Source organism: Theropithecus gelada, chromosome 14 (assembly GCF_003255815.1).
Source record: "Theropithecus gelada isolate Dixy chromosome 14, Tgel_1.0, whole genome shotgun sequence".
NCBI lineage: Eukaryota > Metazoa > Chordata > Mammalia > Primates > Cercopithecidae > Theropithecus > Theropithecus gelada.
Genome location: NC_037682.1, coordinates 89,385,277 through 89,403,202, shown reverse-complemented (window position 1 = coordinate 89,403,202; position 17,926 = coordinate 89,385,277).

The window sequence follows — 17,926 nt, the reverse complement described above, 5'->3', positions numbered from 1 at the left end:
ATTCCTAGCATCTCAGAGGAGGTTGGGTAAATTTGGTACATTTATGTAGTTTTGAATTGGACCATAATGTGGGTCTTCCTTCATGGAGACTTGATTAGGACTGAGACGATCATGAGAGAGTAGTTTAGGATTAGCAAACATGGAAAGTCAAGTATTTTGACACAAGGGCTTCTAAGAGGCTTAAGGATAAATAATAATTTAACATTGTGGCATATAGGTTGAAGTTTTCTGTTGACTAAATTTGGGAGGGGTTGCCTTTGGGAGCAAACAGTAAAGTTACCGGCAATTCATCTTCTTGAAGAGTTTTTTGAAGTAGTCAAGTCAGGTTGTTACAGGTAATGGAATAATAAAACCATGTTAGTGAATATAGCCAAAGTTAAACTAATGTAGATTATAAATTGATTAAGAATAGATAATTTCAGTTGTTAAAACTCTTGTAAACACTATTTGGCAAACCAAATCAAAGGGACTGAAAAAATATCTCCATATCTTCAGGGCTCATTGCTTCAGGACCCAAACCAAAATGGAGACAAAAGTTGAGCAGTAATATTTTTTAATAAAAACAGGACTGATGGTTCCACATCAGCATTACTGGGATTCTGTTTTTCCCCCATTTCTTTCCACATTATCATTTAGGTATAAATGCCATTGAATTCTAATTAAAGAAGATACTATCTAAACTTGTTGACCCCCAAATTTTAATGCCTCTAACTATGTGGATGTCTGATCCGACTTTTAAAATCTTGTATAATTTTACCTTTACATTTAAAATTACTATTTGTACAGTTACAGAATTTTGCATTAGCATAAATTTATTGTATTTTAGAAGGACAACAAATATCCATTTTGACTTTTAGGATATTAACTAGATTTAGCACATTTTATAATGTGACAAAATTTAAGACATTTTCATTATGTCAGCTCACTTGAATCACACAGTAATCTGTGACAGAGGCAAGGAAGGCAGACCATTTTCCTGAAGCATATAATATAGAAACTGTGAGACACAGAAACTGCCACATCTGTGTCTGGTAAGATATTAAATAACAGAAAAGGATGTTGGATTTGTGGCTTATCCACCAAGTATTCTTTCACTTATTCATTTTTCATCTATACCCCCATTCTGTAATTTAAAAATTAACATGATAAATGAAGCGCTGCTTTTAAGTAAGGTTTTATAAGATGTGTTTTTTCCAAGACTAAATTGTATATATTAACGGTAAAATTTAAAATGTACTCTCTGGCTATAAAAAAAAAAAAAGGGCAGATTTTCAGGTTTTCCCAGCAAGCTAAGATTTCAATAAAAACTGCCAATAAAGAAATTAAATAATGGATTTTTTCTTTTTTTCTTTCTTTTTTTTTTTTTTTTTACTATGGAAGTACAGGCTCCTTTTACAGAATAAAAAGGTCCTTAATCATTATTATTAGTCCAGCACTTGCAAGCTGCTACATGATTAAAATTTTATTTTAATTTGCAGTCTTTACTGTAGCAAAGCTTTTAGAGAACTTAGTGAAATGCACAACTCTTTCAGGTTACTCCCATTAACTAGACACAATCATTGTCAGTAGAAATGAGAAAGAAGTGAAATTTGGGTTTTGACATGCAAATTAGTAGCCTAAGCTCCTCACTTTCAGAATGTATGTATCTCAGCTGTCACAACAACCTTTTCCTGAAGCAAAGTAGGTGTGCTGTGGCATCCCTTAATATAGAGATGCTAAAATTAAGGTGTGTGATGTGGTTATTTGTATATGACATGCAAAAACATTCACCCAGGCTATTACTTGAATATAAGGGATTTAAAAGGATAGGCTGGAAAGCAAAGGAATGATCATGCTGAGTCAGAACTGTGATTCATCTAGCATAGCAGTGAGTAGCCAATGGAGTTTTTAAGTAAACTTTTAGAAAAATAGATTTGTCCTTTCTCAAGGAATTTTGAAGGTTAGACTCACTAAACATCGGATGTATGCAGGCAATGTGTATACAGTAAAATCATCAAGTATCAGACATAATGACCTGGACTTCCTACTACCTAGTCATTCTTCACAGCTGTTTTTCATAGGGATTTTTATTACCATTTAATAGATGAGAAAATTAATGTACAGAGAAGTCAAGAAAGTACCCAAGATTTCAAATTACTCGGTGCTAAAGTGAGGATTCAAATTGCATTGGTATTTTTCATCCCCAAATTTTCTGGTTTCCTTTTTAAAATCTTCCTGACTGGACACAGTGGCTCATGCCTGTAATCCCAGCACTTTCGGAGGCTGAGGCAGGTGGATCACGAGGTCGGGAGTTCAAGAGCAACCTGGTTAAGATGGTGAAACCCCGTCTCTACTTAAAATACAAAAAACTTAGCCAAGCATGGTGGCAGACAGCTGTAATCCCAGCTACTTGGGAAGCCGAGGAAGAGAATTGTTTGAACTCGGGAGGTGGAGGTTGCAGTGAGCCAAGATTGCACCACTACACTCCGGCCTGGGTGACAGAGCGAGACTCCATCTCAAAAAAACAAAAAAACAAAAAAAAAAAAAACAAGAAAAAACAACTTCGTTACCCAGAAAGCCCTTCCCCACTGGATTTATTTGACACTTAAAAAAAAAAAAGTACGTGTATAAATGTGTGAGTGTGTGTGTATATATATATACCTTTTACTATAAAACTGTCCTTAGCTTTCTACAAATGGATTGATTTTCTCATTGGTAGTGTCATATTTTTAGTACTTAATTCATCTCAAAATAGTTTATATGCCTATCTCCTTCACTAGGCAGTGTGTTCTCTGATGACAAAAGCAGTCAGCTTCAGTCCTCTGTCATTATTACACTCCAGTTGACTAACATGGGTCTTTCACATAGCAGGTGCTTGTGCTCAATAAACATTTAATTTATGAGTGAATAAACTAATTTCTGGATTTAATTGGAGGAAAAGATGTACAACTTGTATTAGCTTTCGTAAATGTTCATTTCTTGGTTTTAAAAATAAGTGTTTAGTTGTAGTCTGGCCAAAATTTAAAACAAACATGACTCATCAGTTTTCCCTTTAGTTACATGAGGACTCAGGCCTAGTCCAGGCTGTTATCTATCCATGTTACTTACCCAAAATTCCTTTGTGATACAATATTCTCATTCATATTAACCTCTTCCTCAGCCTGCCATTGCACATGGAGTGTTCAAGGAGCAATGTAGGGCATGATATTCTTGCCTCTATCCTATTTTCTCTCTTTTTTATTTTTTATTTATTTATTTTTTTTGAGACGGAGTCCTCTCTGTCACCAGGCTGAGTGCAGTGGTGCGATCTTGGCTTACTGCAAGCTCTGCCTCCCGGGTTCACGCGATTCTCCTGCCTCAGCCTCCTGAGTAGCTGGGACTACAGGCACCTGTCACCACGCCCATCTAATTTTTTGTATTTTTAGTACAGACGGAGTTTCTCCGTGTTAGCCAGGATGGTCTCAATCTCCTGATCTCGTGATCCACCCATCTCGGCCTCCCAAAGTGGTGGGATTACAGGCATGAGCCACCGCGCCCAGCCACCTCTGTCCTATTTTAAAAACATTTATTTTTGTGTGGGTGGATGTGTACTATTACTACGTTTTTTTTTTTGTTTTTTTGTTTTTTTGTTTTTTGTTTTTTGGTTTTTTTTTTGAGATGGAGTCTAGCCATGTCACCCAGGCCTGGAGTGCACTGGCACAATTTTGGCTCACTACAACCTCTGCCTCCCAGGTTCAGGTGATTCTCCTGCCTTAGCCTCCCAAGTAGGTAGGACTACAGGTGCCCACCTCCATGCCCAGCTAAATTTTGTAGTTTTAGTAGAGATGGGGTTTGGCCTCGTCTGGCCAGGCTGGTCTCGAACTCCTGACCTCAAGTGACCCACCTGCCTCAGCCATCCAAAGTGCTGGGAATACAGGTGTGAGCCACTATGCCCAGCCTGTTCTGTTACTATTGATGGTAGATAAACTGAGTCAGGTTGAATATGCAATATGTTTATACCAACCATCTGAACAGAATACTACAGATTTTCTTTTTTTTTTTTTTTTTAGTGAGTGTTAGTGTCAACTTATCTTCAGTACAAATTTGAAATTCAGTTTATTGTATGACCTAGGATAAAAAAAATTATATTTCTGAGCATTAATTTTCATATATAATAAGATAATTATTGCAGCTGAGAGTTATCTGGAAAATTAAATAATACAGTACATGTGAAGCTGTACCAGGCAAAAGGTATTCACTAACAGGTTCTTTTACTATTTTCCATTTGAAGGGGTCTCGTTCTTCAGAATGTTGTATCTTTGATAGCCTTTGTTGTAGAGGAAGCAAAACAAGTATTGTCAATTTTCTGGGTTTTTTTTTACTTTTTTTCCTCCAGTTCTATGTACTATTGAATTATTAATATTCTTCCTCCTTTTCTTCTTTTCCCCTCAAACTTCATATCAAAGTGTTCACTATATCTCTGGCTGGAGCTGGACTGTGGCAGGCAGAAGGTGATGAAGCCTAGGTTCTGCTCTTCCCGCGGTTGTCCTTTAAATATTTCTTTCTTTGAACAGATTCTCAGGATTTATCTCATTCACATTTCATGTTATTTTCTCTCCCCTCTTCATCTGTGTGTTGAGGTGCCTGAAACATGTCTCAAAGCAGCTCAAACTTTTCCATAGTTTTCTCTCAGAATGTACTCTTCATTTACAAACAGAACTGTTTGATTCTCAAGAACAAAACAGTGCAAGTCATAGGGTAATAATCCTTTATTCTAATTTTGCGCAGAGTCATGGGTCTCTTTAGTGGCTGAGCAGTTCCAAGCCCGTCTTCAAAATTAGGAGAGTGCCAACTTCCAAAGTAGTTGAATAGCACATTTTCTAAGCTACATTGTACCAGAATTTTCTCACTTTTGTACAAGTTCAAAATATCAAAGATTTGATTTTTTGTTCTTCGAAGTCAATTTTTGATGACCCTTAAGGCTACTCTGCTCTGCATAGTAAGATACAAAGTAAGAAAAAAATGTGGTTGAAAAAGTGGAGAGGTTTAAAAAATTGGGACAGAGAAATTTAATAAAAATGTTTACACAGGCCTAGTGTATGTTTAAGTTTGCAGTCTAGTTATTATAACATTTTACTCTCCCAGGAGATGTTACTTTCCATTGCAAGCCAGGGCTATATCTTATTAAGCATAGCTAGCATGTCTTAGCAAGAGCAGTATAATAGAGAGAAAAAAAATTATATCTCACACAGGAGGCCCTGAGCTCAAGATCTGATACCCAATACCATATACTGTTGTTTTGTTTTACTTTTTTGGTTGTGTTCCCAGCACCAAATTTGGTTTGTAATAGGCTGTCAAAGGTACTCCCAAATGATTGAATCAATAAATTAGAAGAATTTCTTAACATGTTAAAAATTGACATTGAACCACAACTGTCTTTTTGTTTACTTGTTTTAAGAAATAACACATATAATTCAGTAAAGGTTATTTAAAGTACCTTGCTCAAAAAAGATCAGGTTATTTAGAAGCAGCAAGTTGAGACTGTTTTGTTTTAATTGTAAATCACAAATAAGTAGCAATGGAACCTAGAAAAGTTAGAAAGGACTTTTTATCATTTTAGATATTTGCTTCTACTCTCCACTCATGGCCTTGCAACTTCAGCAACAGCAGAGTAAAGGAAATTTACTCTCCCCTGCTGTGTGCTATACTTCTTAACCCAACTGAATCAAGTTCACAGATTGTACACACATCCTTTAAAATGGCATCATGCTGACTCAACACACTGACCTACAGCCTCTATTGGGAGCAGAGTGACTCTCCTATGGGGATGTCTAAAAATGCCATGTATAAACCACGAATAGTGGAGGTGGCCCATTACAAATCACAATGAATTCTTTATACGATGACCCAATATGCTAACATATCTCAACAGGATAGACAGTTACACCGAAAATATTACAATTTCTTTCATTCAAATATCACCCAAATCTAGAAACTGAGTATTATGTATTTGAAATTCCTAGGTCATATTTCTATCTTAAGTTACTTTTCCCAATAGTTAAAAATTGCAAGTTGAGTGAATAATTACATACGGAAAGTTATATACTTACAAGAAACAAGTAGTGTTTAATGTAAATTATAGTTAGAAAATAAATGTAGACATTGATAACATACTAAATTATTGATTTAGTTTATTCTTAAAAGGTTGTCTGCTTTTATACATGTAAAAAGTACAATTGAAACAATAGCAAGCTAGAATGGTAATTTGATGGACAGGACATAGGCAGGCATTCTTTAGACCTGATGATCCAGAAAGTTGGAATGAATATTATATAACATGATATAGCAAGGAATTCTTCGTGTGTGTGTGTGTGTGTTTTTTTTTGGTTTTGTTTTTTGTTTTTTTTTTTTTTGAGATGAAGTCTTGCTCAGTCGCCCAGGCTGGAGTGCAGTGGCACGATCTCCACTCACTGCAAGCTCCGCCTCCCGGGTTCACGCCATTCTCCTGACTCAGCCTCCCGAGTAGCTGGGACTACAGGCGCCTGCCACCTCGCCCGTCTAATTTTTTGTATTTTTAGTAGAGACGGAGTTTCACCGTGTTAGCCAAGATGGTCTCGATCTCCTGACCCTGTGATCCACCTGCCTCAGCCTCCCAAAGTGCTGGGATTACAGGCGTGAGCCACCACGCCCAGATTCTTTATGTGTAAAGTGAATGCATGAGTACTGATATGGAAACTCCCCTGCAACAATGGTTTAAAGGGCAAAGACTTAAGTTTTTCTATCATGGTGGATTTCTTAATTGGCCCATGCTGTATTGACTGACAAGTTTGGGTGGACCTTTTTGAGGAACCAGGGACATAACAGAGCATTTTGTTCAGTCATTTGTTTTCTTGTCTGTTTATATATTTTTACTGCATGTTTGGCAGTTTGACGGTAAAGCAAAGCAACATAAGTCTAAGGAAACTTTCATCCAATCCTTGATTAGGGAACAGGCTTGTAACCTGGCTTGACTAACTTGATTTTGTAATCATCGTGGCTCACTTTGTAGGTGAGTTTAGTGGAGCTACTTTTAAGTCACTCAACCTTGGTTTTCCTACCTGTGAAGTAGGCATAATATCTTTCTGCCGGCTGGGGGCAGTGGCTCAAGCCTGTAATCCCAGCACTTTGGGAGGCTGAGGCAGGCGGATAACGAGGTCAGGAGATCGAGACCATCCTGGCTAACATGGTGAAACCCCGTCTCTACTAAAAATACAAAAAATTAGACAGGCGTGGTGGCGGGCACCTGTAGTCCCAGTTACTCGGGAGGCTGAGGCAGGAGAATGGTGTGAACCCGGGAGGTGGAGCTTGCAGTGAGCCGAGATCGTACCACTGCACTCCAGCCTGGGCGACAGAGCAAGACTCTGTGTCAAAAAAGAAAAAAAAAAATCTTTCTACCTTTACCACAGGATATATTTACCTTATTAGACAATATATATTAAAGTGCTTGGGAGAAAATAACAAAATAGCAGACATGTATGTATGCTTATATATTGGTTCTTTGTATTTGTAAAGGTTACATTTACATTCAGAGTTTTAGTATGAAAACCCTTAAAATCAAGTTCAAATAAAGAAGACATAGTCTAGTCTTCAAAGAATATGTAATCAAATAAAGGGAATATAAAACAACGCATTATATTATTTTATATTCCTGAGTAATAAATTGCCACAAACTTAGCAGTTTAAAATAACATTTATTTGTCCACAGCATCTGTGGGTCAGGAGTTAGTACAGCTTAACTGAGCCTTCTACTTAGGATCTCACAAGGCTTCAATCTACATGTTGGCTGGGGATATAGTCTCATGTGAAAATCTCTCAAGATTGATCAGGGTGTTGGTAGAATTTATTTCCTGTGGTTATAGGAATGTAGGCTTCAGTTTTTTGCTTGCTATAATCCATACCCACTCTATTATATAGAATTCATTTCTTTATGGTTGTATGAATGTAGGCCTCAGTTTCTCGCCGGCTGTGGGCCATATACACAGAATGACAACAGTGGAATGAGCAAGAAAATGGAAATAAAAAAAGAAGGTGCCTAACAGATTTGGAAGTCAGCTTCATATACATATTTCTTACAACAATTCTACAACATATTATAATTTCCATTTTTACTGAAAAACTACTAGAAATCTAAGAGGCTCCATATTTTGCCCCAGTTTGACATGTAGTGATGAATGAGGATTCAGGTGTTCATTTCTCTAGTTCAATGGTCACTCTTTTCTTTTTAATTATACTGTTTACATACCAGAAGCTGCTTACAGTTCTTACAGTGATCTTAGGAAGTCCACAGTAAAGCAGTTGGCCTCTTTAAAGCTAACAAGAGAGAAACAAATGCTCCAAAAATTTGAGTGCTAACATCTTATGCAATGTAATAATGCATTTAAGTACAAGTAATCACTTACATCCCATCATCGTTTCTGTATCCTATTGGTTAGACGTGAGTCATGAGTAGTACAGACACACTAAGAGCAGAGGGAATCACATAGGTTGTTCATACCAGGATGTATGGGGAACATGGTGGCTTACTAGACCATCTGTCCACGTATATAGAGTGACTTGGACGTTCAGTATATATTTTCCTTGGATAGTTTTTCTTAAAACAAGCTATGAATAGAGATATCCTGCCAATAAACAGAGAACTTTGAGTACATTGATTTTCATATCCTGATGTAATCATCATCTGAAAACAATGTTCCACCACAGTATTCAAGCACGTGTGCATATATGCAGTCACATATACACACAAATGTGTACATATGAGTATATTTTGGTTCATAAAAGACTGCTCAACTTAAATATTGAAAAATTAAGAAAGACATTTGATTCTCTGCTTTCTTTAACAATATCTGTTTATTGCCTGAGACAAGCTTTAGTAAATACTATTGCATTTATTAAAATAACAAAAAACTTGGATTTTTATTTAAAAACTTCAATCTAAAAATTGTGTTTTCTAACCCGATTCAAAATTTAGTGTCCTTATTTTAATTATCCAAGTAGACAATTCCAGTTAAAATTTATTTTTTTCTTGAGAAAAGACAGAAGAAAAAATAAGTTGTAATTTGAAATTAAAATAATTATGGTTTTAGGGGAAGGTATCATCAGAAAATAGGAATGAGAGTAGAATGAGCAAGAAAATGGGAATGAGAAAAAGGCCTATCAGATTTAGAGGTCAACTTCATATATATTATTTAATTCTTACAACAACTCTACACAATATTAGAGTTACCATTTTTACTAACTATAACAACTAGAAATGCAAGACACTTCATACTTAACACCAGTTAAATAGGCAGATAGTGATGAATGAGGATTCAAACGCTCATCTCTCTAGCTCCATGGTCACTCTGTACTGTATCTCTTTAGCTATTGGACTGTAATTCAAATGACCCACATAAAATTACTTCTAAAGCACATTAGAATGGAGATTCTTGAAATCCATGCCAAATCCAGCATAAGATTTTCTAAGGTTGTAGTTCAAATATCTGCAATTCAAATAAGAACATTAGGGAAATGTTTGTCTATATAGGCCAGAGATCCATTGAATACTACTAAACTCACTGATTTAGAGAAATAAAACTTAGGCTTAATTCTTATTTCTAATCTTTTATGGATTCATTACTTGAAGGAAGGCACACTTTCTCTTACCCTTAGTCTTTAGCATTTTTAATATGTCTTCCCACAGCCTTGTGGCCTTCATTGTTCCTGATGAGATATTAGTAGTTAATCTTATTGGATTTCTCTCATACACAGTCAGTTGTTTTTCTCTTGCCTCAAGGCTTTTTTTTTTTTTTTCCCCTTTCTGTTTGGCTTTCAGCAGCTTTATTATAATGTGTGTCCAGGGGTAGATTGCTTTCCATCTATCTCCCTTGAAGGTTCTTTAAATTCTTGGATGTGTAGATTAATGTTTTTTAGCAAATTTGAGGAGCTTTCCACTATTGTCTATTAAAATTATTTTTCTGCTTTTTTCTCTTCTCTTGCACTCCCATTTTGTGTATCTTGGTGTCCTTAAAGAAATTCCATATTTTTCTAAGGCTTTATTTAATTTCTTCATTCTGTTTTCTTGCTGAATCCATTGCATTCAGCATGGATCAGTCTTCAAGTTTACTAATTCTTTTTCCTGCTATTTGAAAACTACTCTGTATTCCTTCTAGTAAATTTTTAAAATTTCAGTTATTGTACATATCAACTCTAAAATTTCTACTTTGTTCTTTTTAATAATTTCTGTATTTTTATTAATATTCTCTATTTGATTAAACACTGTATCTCTTTCACTTCTTTAGCATGGTTTCTTTTACTTTTAAAAACATATTTATAAGGACTACTTGATATTTTTATTAAATCTGATATCTAATCCATATCATGGACAGGTGTTGTTGCCTGTCTTGCTCCTTCTCCCCTTTACATGGGTAACATATTTTTGGTTGTCTTATTTTATTGAAAACTGGACATTTAAGTAATATGTTGGGGACTCTCTGGATATGAACTTCCTTCACCCCTCTCCAGGACCTGTTTTTGTTTGCTTACTTATTAATGATATTGCTAGGATATTTTATTAAAGTGTATTTCCTCTGCATTGTGAAGCCTTTGGTAGCGCTCATCGGAGGGCTTATCCTTGGTATGTGCACAGTTGCCCTCAAAGAACAGTAGTTTTAATTGAGTTATCCTTGACTGTCTCTCTACTTAATGTTCTTGTTAACCTGTCTGCTTTAGTTGGCATCAGACATTGTATATCAGGCTCCACTAATTATAGGCTTATTGCTTTATTGTTTTTGACAGTGCCCAGGATTATACATTTTTCAGCAGTTTAGTCCAATTAAATTTGGGCAGAGACAGATTTTTAGGCCAATTGGAGATATATATCTTATATATATAGCTTATAATTTGGCTTGTTATTCTTAATTTTAAGGAGCTATTGTTTTCTAGAGTGCTTTTAGATTTCACTTTCTGTATGTTTTGTTTATAATAGAGTCAGTTTCTTTGGGGATAGTTTTGGAGCTCTCTTTCTTCCTGGCTTCTGTTCCCCATGAAATAGTTTTATCAATCATTCTCTGACAATACTCTACTTACAGGACAGTAAGCTCTGGTTTTCCTGCTCCTGGTTGCTACTTCTACTCTATAAGCAAGCCAAAGTTAAGGTTGTCAAGGCCTCACTATTCTCATCTTGCCTCACCAAGGGTAGAGTCTTAGTCCTATGGGGAAGGGCTGGGTGGAGAAAGGGAGCTCTTCCCAACTAACCTCACCATGATTTTAACTTCTTCAATGTGGAGTTGGAGGGGATGAGGTTTGCTGGTACCCTGCCTTCCTGGTAAAATAGAGTAAGCCTTAATTGAAACTGTGGGGAGAGGGCCAGTCTTTGGCCATATCCATCCAGAACCATAAGGTAGCATCCACAGAAATCACCAGGGAAAGGCACGAGAGTGAGTCGTGGTTCAAATGCCACAGATGATTATTCTCCTTGTTGAGTTACAGTAGATTTTCTTAAATACATTTTTTTAAAAAATTTTCGCTGCATTCCCTTAGGACAAATTTGAGAAAATTTAAATAATGTTTTAAAATATTTTTTTTTTCCTGCTTCACTTTTATTGCTAGAGAATGTAAATTAAAAAGTTTGGCAAGTGTTTGATAAATTTTGGAGACAAGTGGCAGATACATGAAAGTTTATTCTAAAATACTATTTCTGTGTATGTCGAGATTTTATATAATATCAAACATTAAAAAGAAAAAAGTATATAGAGTAGTATTTGAAAGGTGGGAAATACAAGGTATATCTTTCAAATCCAGTGGCAGTGACAATAGATGTCAGACTCCTTCCAATTAAATATATTTTTAAAAACTGTAGGAAGAATTCAAGATGTTTACTTAATTGTTTTCATTATTCTCTGTTATTAATATATAGACATAACTCACATCATATGGCTATAAATTACATATAGTGTCTTTAATTTCAAAATCCCCTAGTTTCTAAAAGCTAAGTTCTAATAATGATCTTGGAGCCGAATTAAAAAACCATTTACACTATTTTAGATCATTTGCTATTTGGCCTGAATTGCATGTCAAAGGAGTTAACTCAATAGTGCTCAAACCTAAGGTAGCATATAATTTATCACCCAAATTAAGACATTTTGGGGAGTGAAAGTAGAAACTATTAATAATTATATAATAACATATAATGATCGCATGCCCAAGCCAAACTAGGTCCTTAGATCATATGGACACCATATGTTTACCTGAAAGAACAGTGTGTATACTATGTAATCTTTCTTAAAAATTTAATAAAAGCATTGGATAGAATCAGAGATATTATCTGGTTCATAGATTCTCTTTTCTCTGTGTCATACATATACATACATGCACTCACACAAATTTCAAATTTGAGCTCAAGACAGCAGGAATGAGCTACTTCTTTAAGGTTATATAACTTAAAAGAAATCCAGGATCGTAATCTGTGAATCTTGATAACCAGTATGGTGCTGTTTCAATAAAGGAAATAGCAACAATGAATTTGAATACATTGTAATTCCATATAGGTCCTATTTTAAAACAATAAATTTATATTTTAGCTAATTGATAATAGAAGATGCCAGTTTTTTATTACAATAGCTGAAACACATAGATTCTCAAAATATAAAATATAATTTTAAGGATTTATAATTTTAGAAAATGGTAAGGGGATGATATAAGAACCTTAAAGAATAAAATTTAAATAGCATCAGGAATGATTTCTGCCAACGGATACATTAGAGAAATTAGGGCGGCATAAACGTGCAAGAAGAAACAGTTTATTTTTGTGTGACCTCACAGATGTTACTTCTCTTTGTTTCCAATAATTTTATAATAAACTGCATGTAACTTTACTGAGTATGCTCTAGTGTGAGCAAATTGTTTTTTAAAAGTAATAGTACAGTATACTTAGCATTCTACTAACATTACTTCAATTACTTCTTGAACAGAGATTTGTTTTGGGGGTAGATTCCATTTGCTGTGGTCTTGAGAAATTGTACATCTGTGTACGAGCCCAATAAACCTTTCTTCCCACAAAGGGAACTTGTCTGAAGGGCTTCTTTTCCAAACTGCCTATGGTGTTTTCACTGGTACCGACAGCCTTCTCTTTATATAACACTGAAGACCTGATAGTAGCAGCCATCCATACGATAATCTGGAAACCAGGTGAATGGTACTCATCTCAAGTAACTAAGAATAGAGAAGAACTTTGTCAACAAATGGGTTTATCTTCACAATTTCAAATATTGAACTTGAGTATAACATATTTTACATCCCCTGTGAAAGTGCCACATCCACTCAGTGTTCTACTTTGACATCACAATGCATTGTGCCTGGTTCGATTATAATAACTATAAATTTTCATTGTATAAGTATTATCTGAGAAGTGGGTTAAAAACGCACACATACACACACACTTCTCCATGAAGAAGGCAATAATATTGTTAATTTAATGATAGGACCTGAAATGCAGCTATATCAAGCAAAACAAAATTTTGTGAGAGCTGGAACAGGATTGAATATGATTGACTAAATTATATCCCTGGACCAGACAGCAAGAAATATACTGTGTGTGTGCGCGCACACACGCACGCATGCACACACATGCACACACATACACACACACACACACACACACAAAAAACAGCTCAAAAAAGGGTAAATCATCAGATTTTACTGACCGGCAGGGTGAGGTCTGTAGTCTAGTATTTTTAGAGAAGGGACAATGAGATGAAAAAGAATACTGATGGCCTCTTTTCACCACCAAATCACAAAATGACAATAAGAACTTCACAAATCACTCAGGGAAGAGTTCATATATGTTTTGAATTATTTATTTTATAATATTATATAAAGGGTCTACTCTGTATCATGTACTCTGTAAGTCACTGCCAGATACTGTGCACCCAAAAAGACACATACGTATCCTGACCATTGAGAATTATCCTTGTTCCAGAAAACAAACAAACAAACAAACAAAAAACAAATAAAACAACTACAGAAAATTAGGTTTTTCCACATGTCTTCTCAAAATACCATTTGGCTCCATCATTTCATCACTTTAGTAACTTTTAGGCCCATGCTGTCTTCCTTCTTTAAACAAATTTATTTCCCTTAGAGTTGTGAATCAAGCTTTGAATCTTAGACTGCATTTTGATAGTGTAGCTTCTATGTCATTTTTTCTGATAGCCAGCAAGGACACTGGAAGGTGCAGGAATAGGAAGCCCCACTTCTCAAAGTTCAGTGATCTCTGAATGATAAATAAGATTCTACATACTTCCTCTGTACAATATGAGCATTGTACGCTTATGAAGGGAAGAGAAGGTAACTAGAAGATACGTGTTTAGTTCTTAAATAGCTTGTAATCTATAGGGGTATCAAATCATGGTGATTTTTAAGTTTTTATGAGGTTAAAATCCGCTTGACGAAAAGAGATCTTTTATTTTCTATTACTAATTGATGCTTTACAATTACAAAGCCAGTGAGTTCACCCATGCAGAGGAATACGCTGATGTAGCACATGGCAAATTGAATACATCTTTCCTTTAGGAATGCCATATAGCTAAATTTAAAAAGAAATGGAAATTACAAGTTATTACATGAACACTGGATACCTTAAAAACATTCTCTTCCCATTGTTTTATAGGTAAAACAGACAAATGTATTTCAGATCAAGTCGCTGGCAGTGAGATATTAGGAAATCTATTTTGTTAGCCATATGTTTAAAGATATAGATGATATCACTGTGACTATTTCTTATTAAAACAGTACTATTTAATTAATTTAAAAATAGAGTATATTTTAAGGTAATGGACAAAAGCTTAATAGGAACATAAAGCTCTGTAAAAACTATTTGTAATTTAAAAAAATAGTTAATAAGTTCAGAATAATTCTGGCTGTGGCTATTGAACCACAATGAGCATAGTGACCAAAATAACAGATATTTATAATGTGTTAATAAAGTGTTTGACCAGCACAAGTATAGGAGTTTGTTTGTTTGTTTGTTTGTTTGTTTGTTTTTTTAAGTCCAGATGTCTTATCCTTACAATAGAAAAAATAATTTAAAATATCTGTGGGTTGATCCTGTACATCTGTATTTTAAAAGTCAGTGAGGTGATTCTAGCATTAGCCAACTGCTCTTACAGACTCCAGTTTAATAAGGGGATAAGTGGTGAATTTAAGTTTTTCCTTTTTTATTGTGCATAAAGAGTGGAAGCTTGAAAGGAGGACACAGTGAACACATACTATTCTCATTTGAGAAATTATTAAAATTTTAACACAATCAAATGTAACTTTTATACTAGGATAGTTGTGCATTTCCCTGTAACATTTATATGAATATACAAATATTTGAAAATATTTCATTTTGTCAGTACCACATTCAAATTTACACGTGTACATACACATCGTATCACATGCATTTTTATAGTCAAATGTCTGAAAAAAAGGAACTAGATGGCAAAATGTTAACAAGTAACCTAGAACACTTCAAAATGGGCTTGAATACTTGAATATAGCAAATGCAATAGAAAGGAGAAGTAACATATGGAACACAGACCAGAATAATGAACTGAAGCTTTGTTTATAGAAAAGGGATTCCCTATTTTTCCACTTACCCATAAACAACCAAAAAAGTTATACAATAGCACAGTGGGACTTAATCGAATTCACAGAACAATTTGTGATTAAATAAGACAGCTACTGTGGAAATATCACCTTTAATAATATCGTAAGAGCCCCAACCTTAATGGCGTTTTCCAAAAGAGAAAAAGAAAATCTAGTAATCAACTAATCTTGGAAGCTACTGAACCATGGGCTCCAATATAATGAGGAGAAAATTGAGAAATTGAAGAAAGAAACAGGAAGAGAAAATGAGGTAAAGAATGGTCATGAGATCATAGTAAAATAGAAAGTGCCAATATAACAGCCATGTAGCAGTTCTCTAAAGCCACCAGGCTAGACAGGAACAGAAGGTTGGAGAGCTCCAGAATGAATATTCCCCAGAAAGCAAATGAATCAGAAATTATTTGACAGATGCAATGTAGGTGGCTTAGTTGATAATTATATTATAGAGCTATGGAAAATTAAGGAAAAACTGTATTAGATATTCGTGTTATGCTTTCCTAGAAAATAGATCAAATGAGAAGCAGGGGTGGAAAGAGAAAGAGTGATAAATCAGAAAATAATGCTTAAAAGTTGTATGAAAAATGAAATGGATTAAGTATGCTACTTGGTAAAACAAAAAGAAAATAAATTTAAGCCAAACATGAGATAATATTTATTGGGAAGATGAGGTTTCAAGGAAAGGGGGTATTAGTGGGTTTCTAATAAAAATGATTCTATTAGAACCATCAATGGTATGCTCAGGATGAGTTATGCAATTTTAAATAATTTAAAGGCACTAATTTATTTTAGCCCCATAAAAGAAATGGTTAAAATTACTATCCCCATTTTCAGATGATAAATTGATGTAGAGTAAGGTTAAATAATAGGTCCAACATCAGTCTGGTAGTAAATGCCTTAGCTGGAATGTGATGTATTGATGTTACTCAAAACTAATACTGCTGTGTATTGATCAATTAATTTTGATCAATTACTTTAATAACTATTTTTTAAATTAATAATATGAGATTGTCTATTAAAAGTGGAATGGTATGGTAGGGAGGAGGATAGAATCTATGGAATATTAGGGGATAAAGGAAGGCTACTTTGTGTTACGTCTTTTTATTTTGTGTTATGTCTTTTTTATTTTTATGTTGCTTTACTTAAGAAAAGCATTGTTGGAACTTGGATAACATTGTATTTATTTAAACCTATAAAACTTTCATTTCTATACATTCAGTCTTTGTCACAACATTCATATCCATATATTAATCATTCCTATGTATACATTAATAAATATAAAGCTGAGCATCTGGGTAGGGAATGTTTTTAAGTTGTTTATCCAATGTGTCAGTTAGAACAAAGTCAAGATTAGTAGATAAGAGTCTTGACTCCCATTGTAGTATTCTTCCTGTAATCTCCCACAGTGCTGCTATAAATTCTTCATATCTGCTTAATGATGGAAGTATATAAGACATGCTGAGGGAGGATGGGGTCTCATGTTATTGTCAAGTAACCTAACAAGGAAGTTTGTGGTGGCTTCAGCCTTTTAGAAGTGTCTAAGTCATCAAAAAGGGAATGTTAATTTGTCCCGGAGAGTTGGAACATTTATTTCTCACAGAAAGATGAATCTCCCCGTGTATTCTTGGTACAACCTTTATGATCTATGATACTGTGACACAGTAAACAATCCATCTTAATGCAGAGATACAGTAATCCATACCCATTAGGACTCAGTGGAGGTCCTATGGCTATGTACACCATTTTATCTGCCAATCTGTTTTGAAAAGATTAGAAATATTATTCCAAAGTAGAAATTCTAAGAAGTGTAAAGTTTATACAACATACTCAACAAATGTTGTGCACCTTTTATACGACAAGAAATGCAGTAGGCATTGGAAAAAGACAATAAGACAAACGAGGTTACATTTTTCATTAGGTTATATTTTATGGGAGAGACAAAGATGACAGATGAAGAAAAAAATAACACAGATGAACTCAGATGATCATAAATATTAGGAAGAAAATAAATCTGGGTGCAGGATTTGGGAGAAAAATGCCAAGGGGTTCTTTAAGATTGAGGGTCAGACATAGCTGTCTTTCAAGCAGATATTTAACCTGAGACTTGAATTAGAAGATAACTGCAAGCAAGGGTCCTGAGAAATAAGCATGTAATGCAGAAGGAACAGTAAGTACAAATTAATTGACCAGGAAAAGAAGCTCAGCACATATGAGGAAAAAATAATGAAGGACAGCGAGGCTAGTGCAGAGCTTTTCAACTTGACCAAGTCACAATAGTGTGACACAAATGGCCTACAGATGTGCAGAG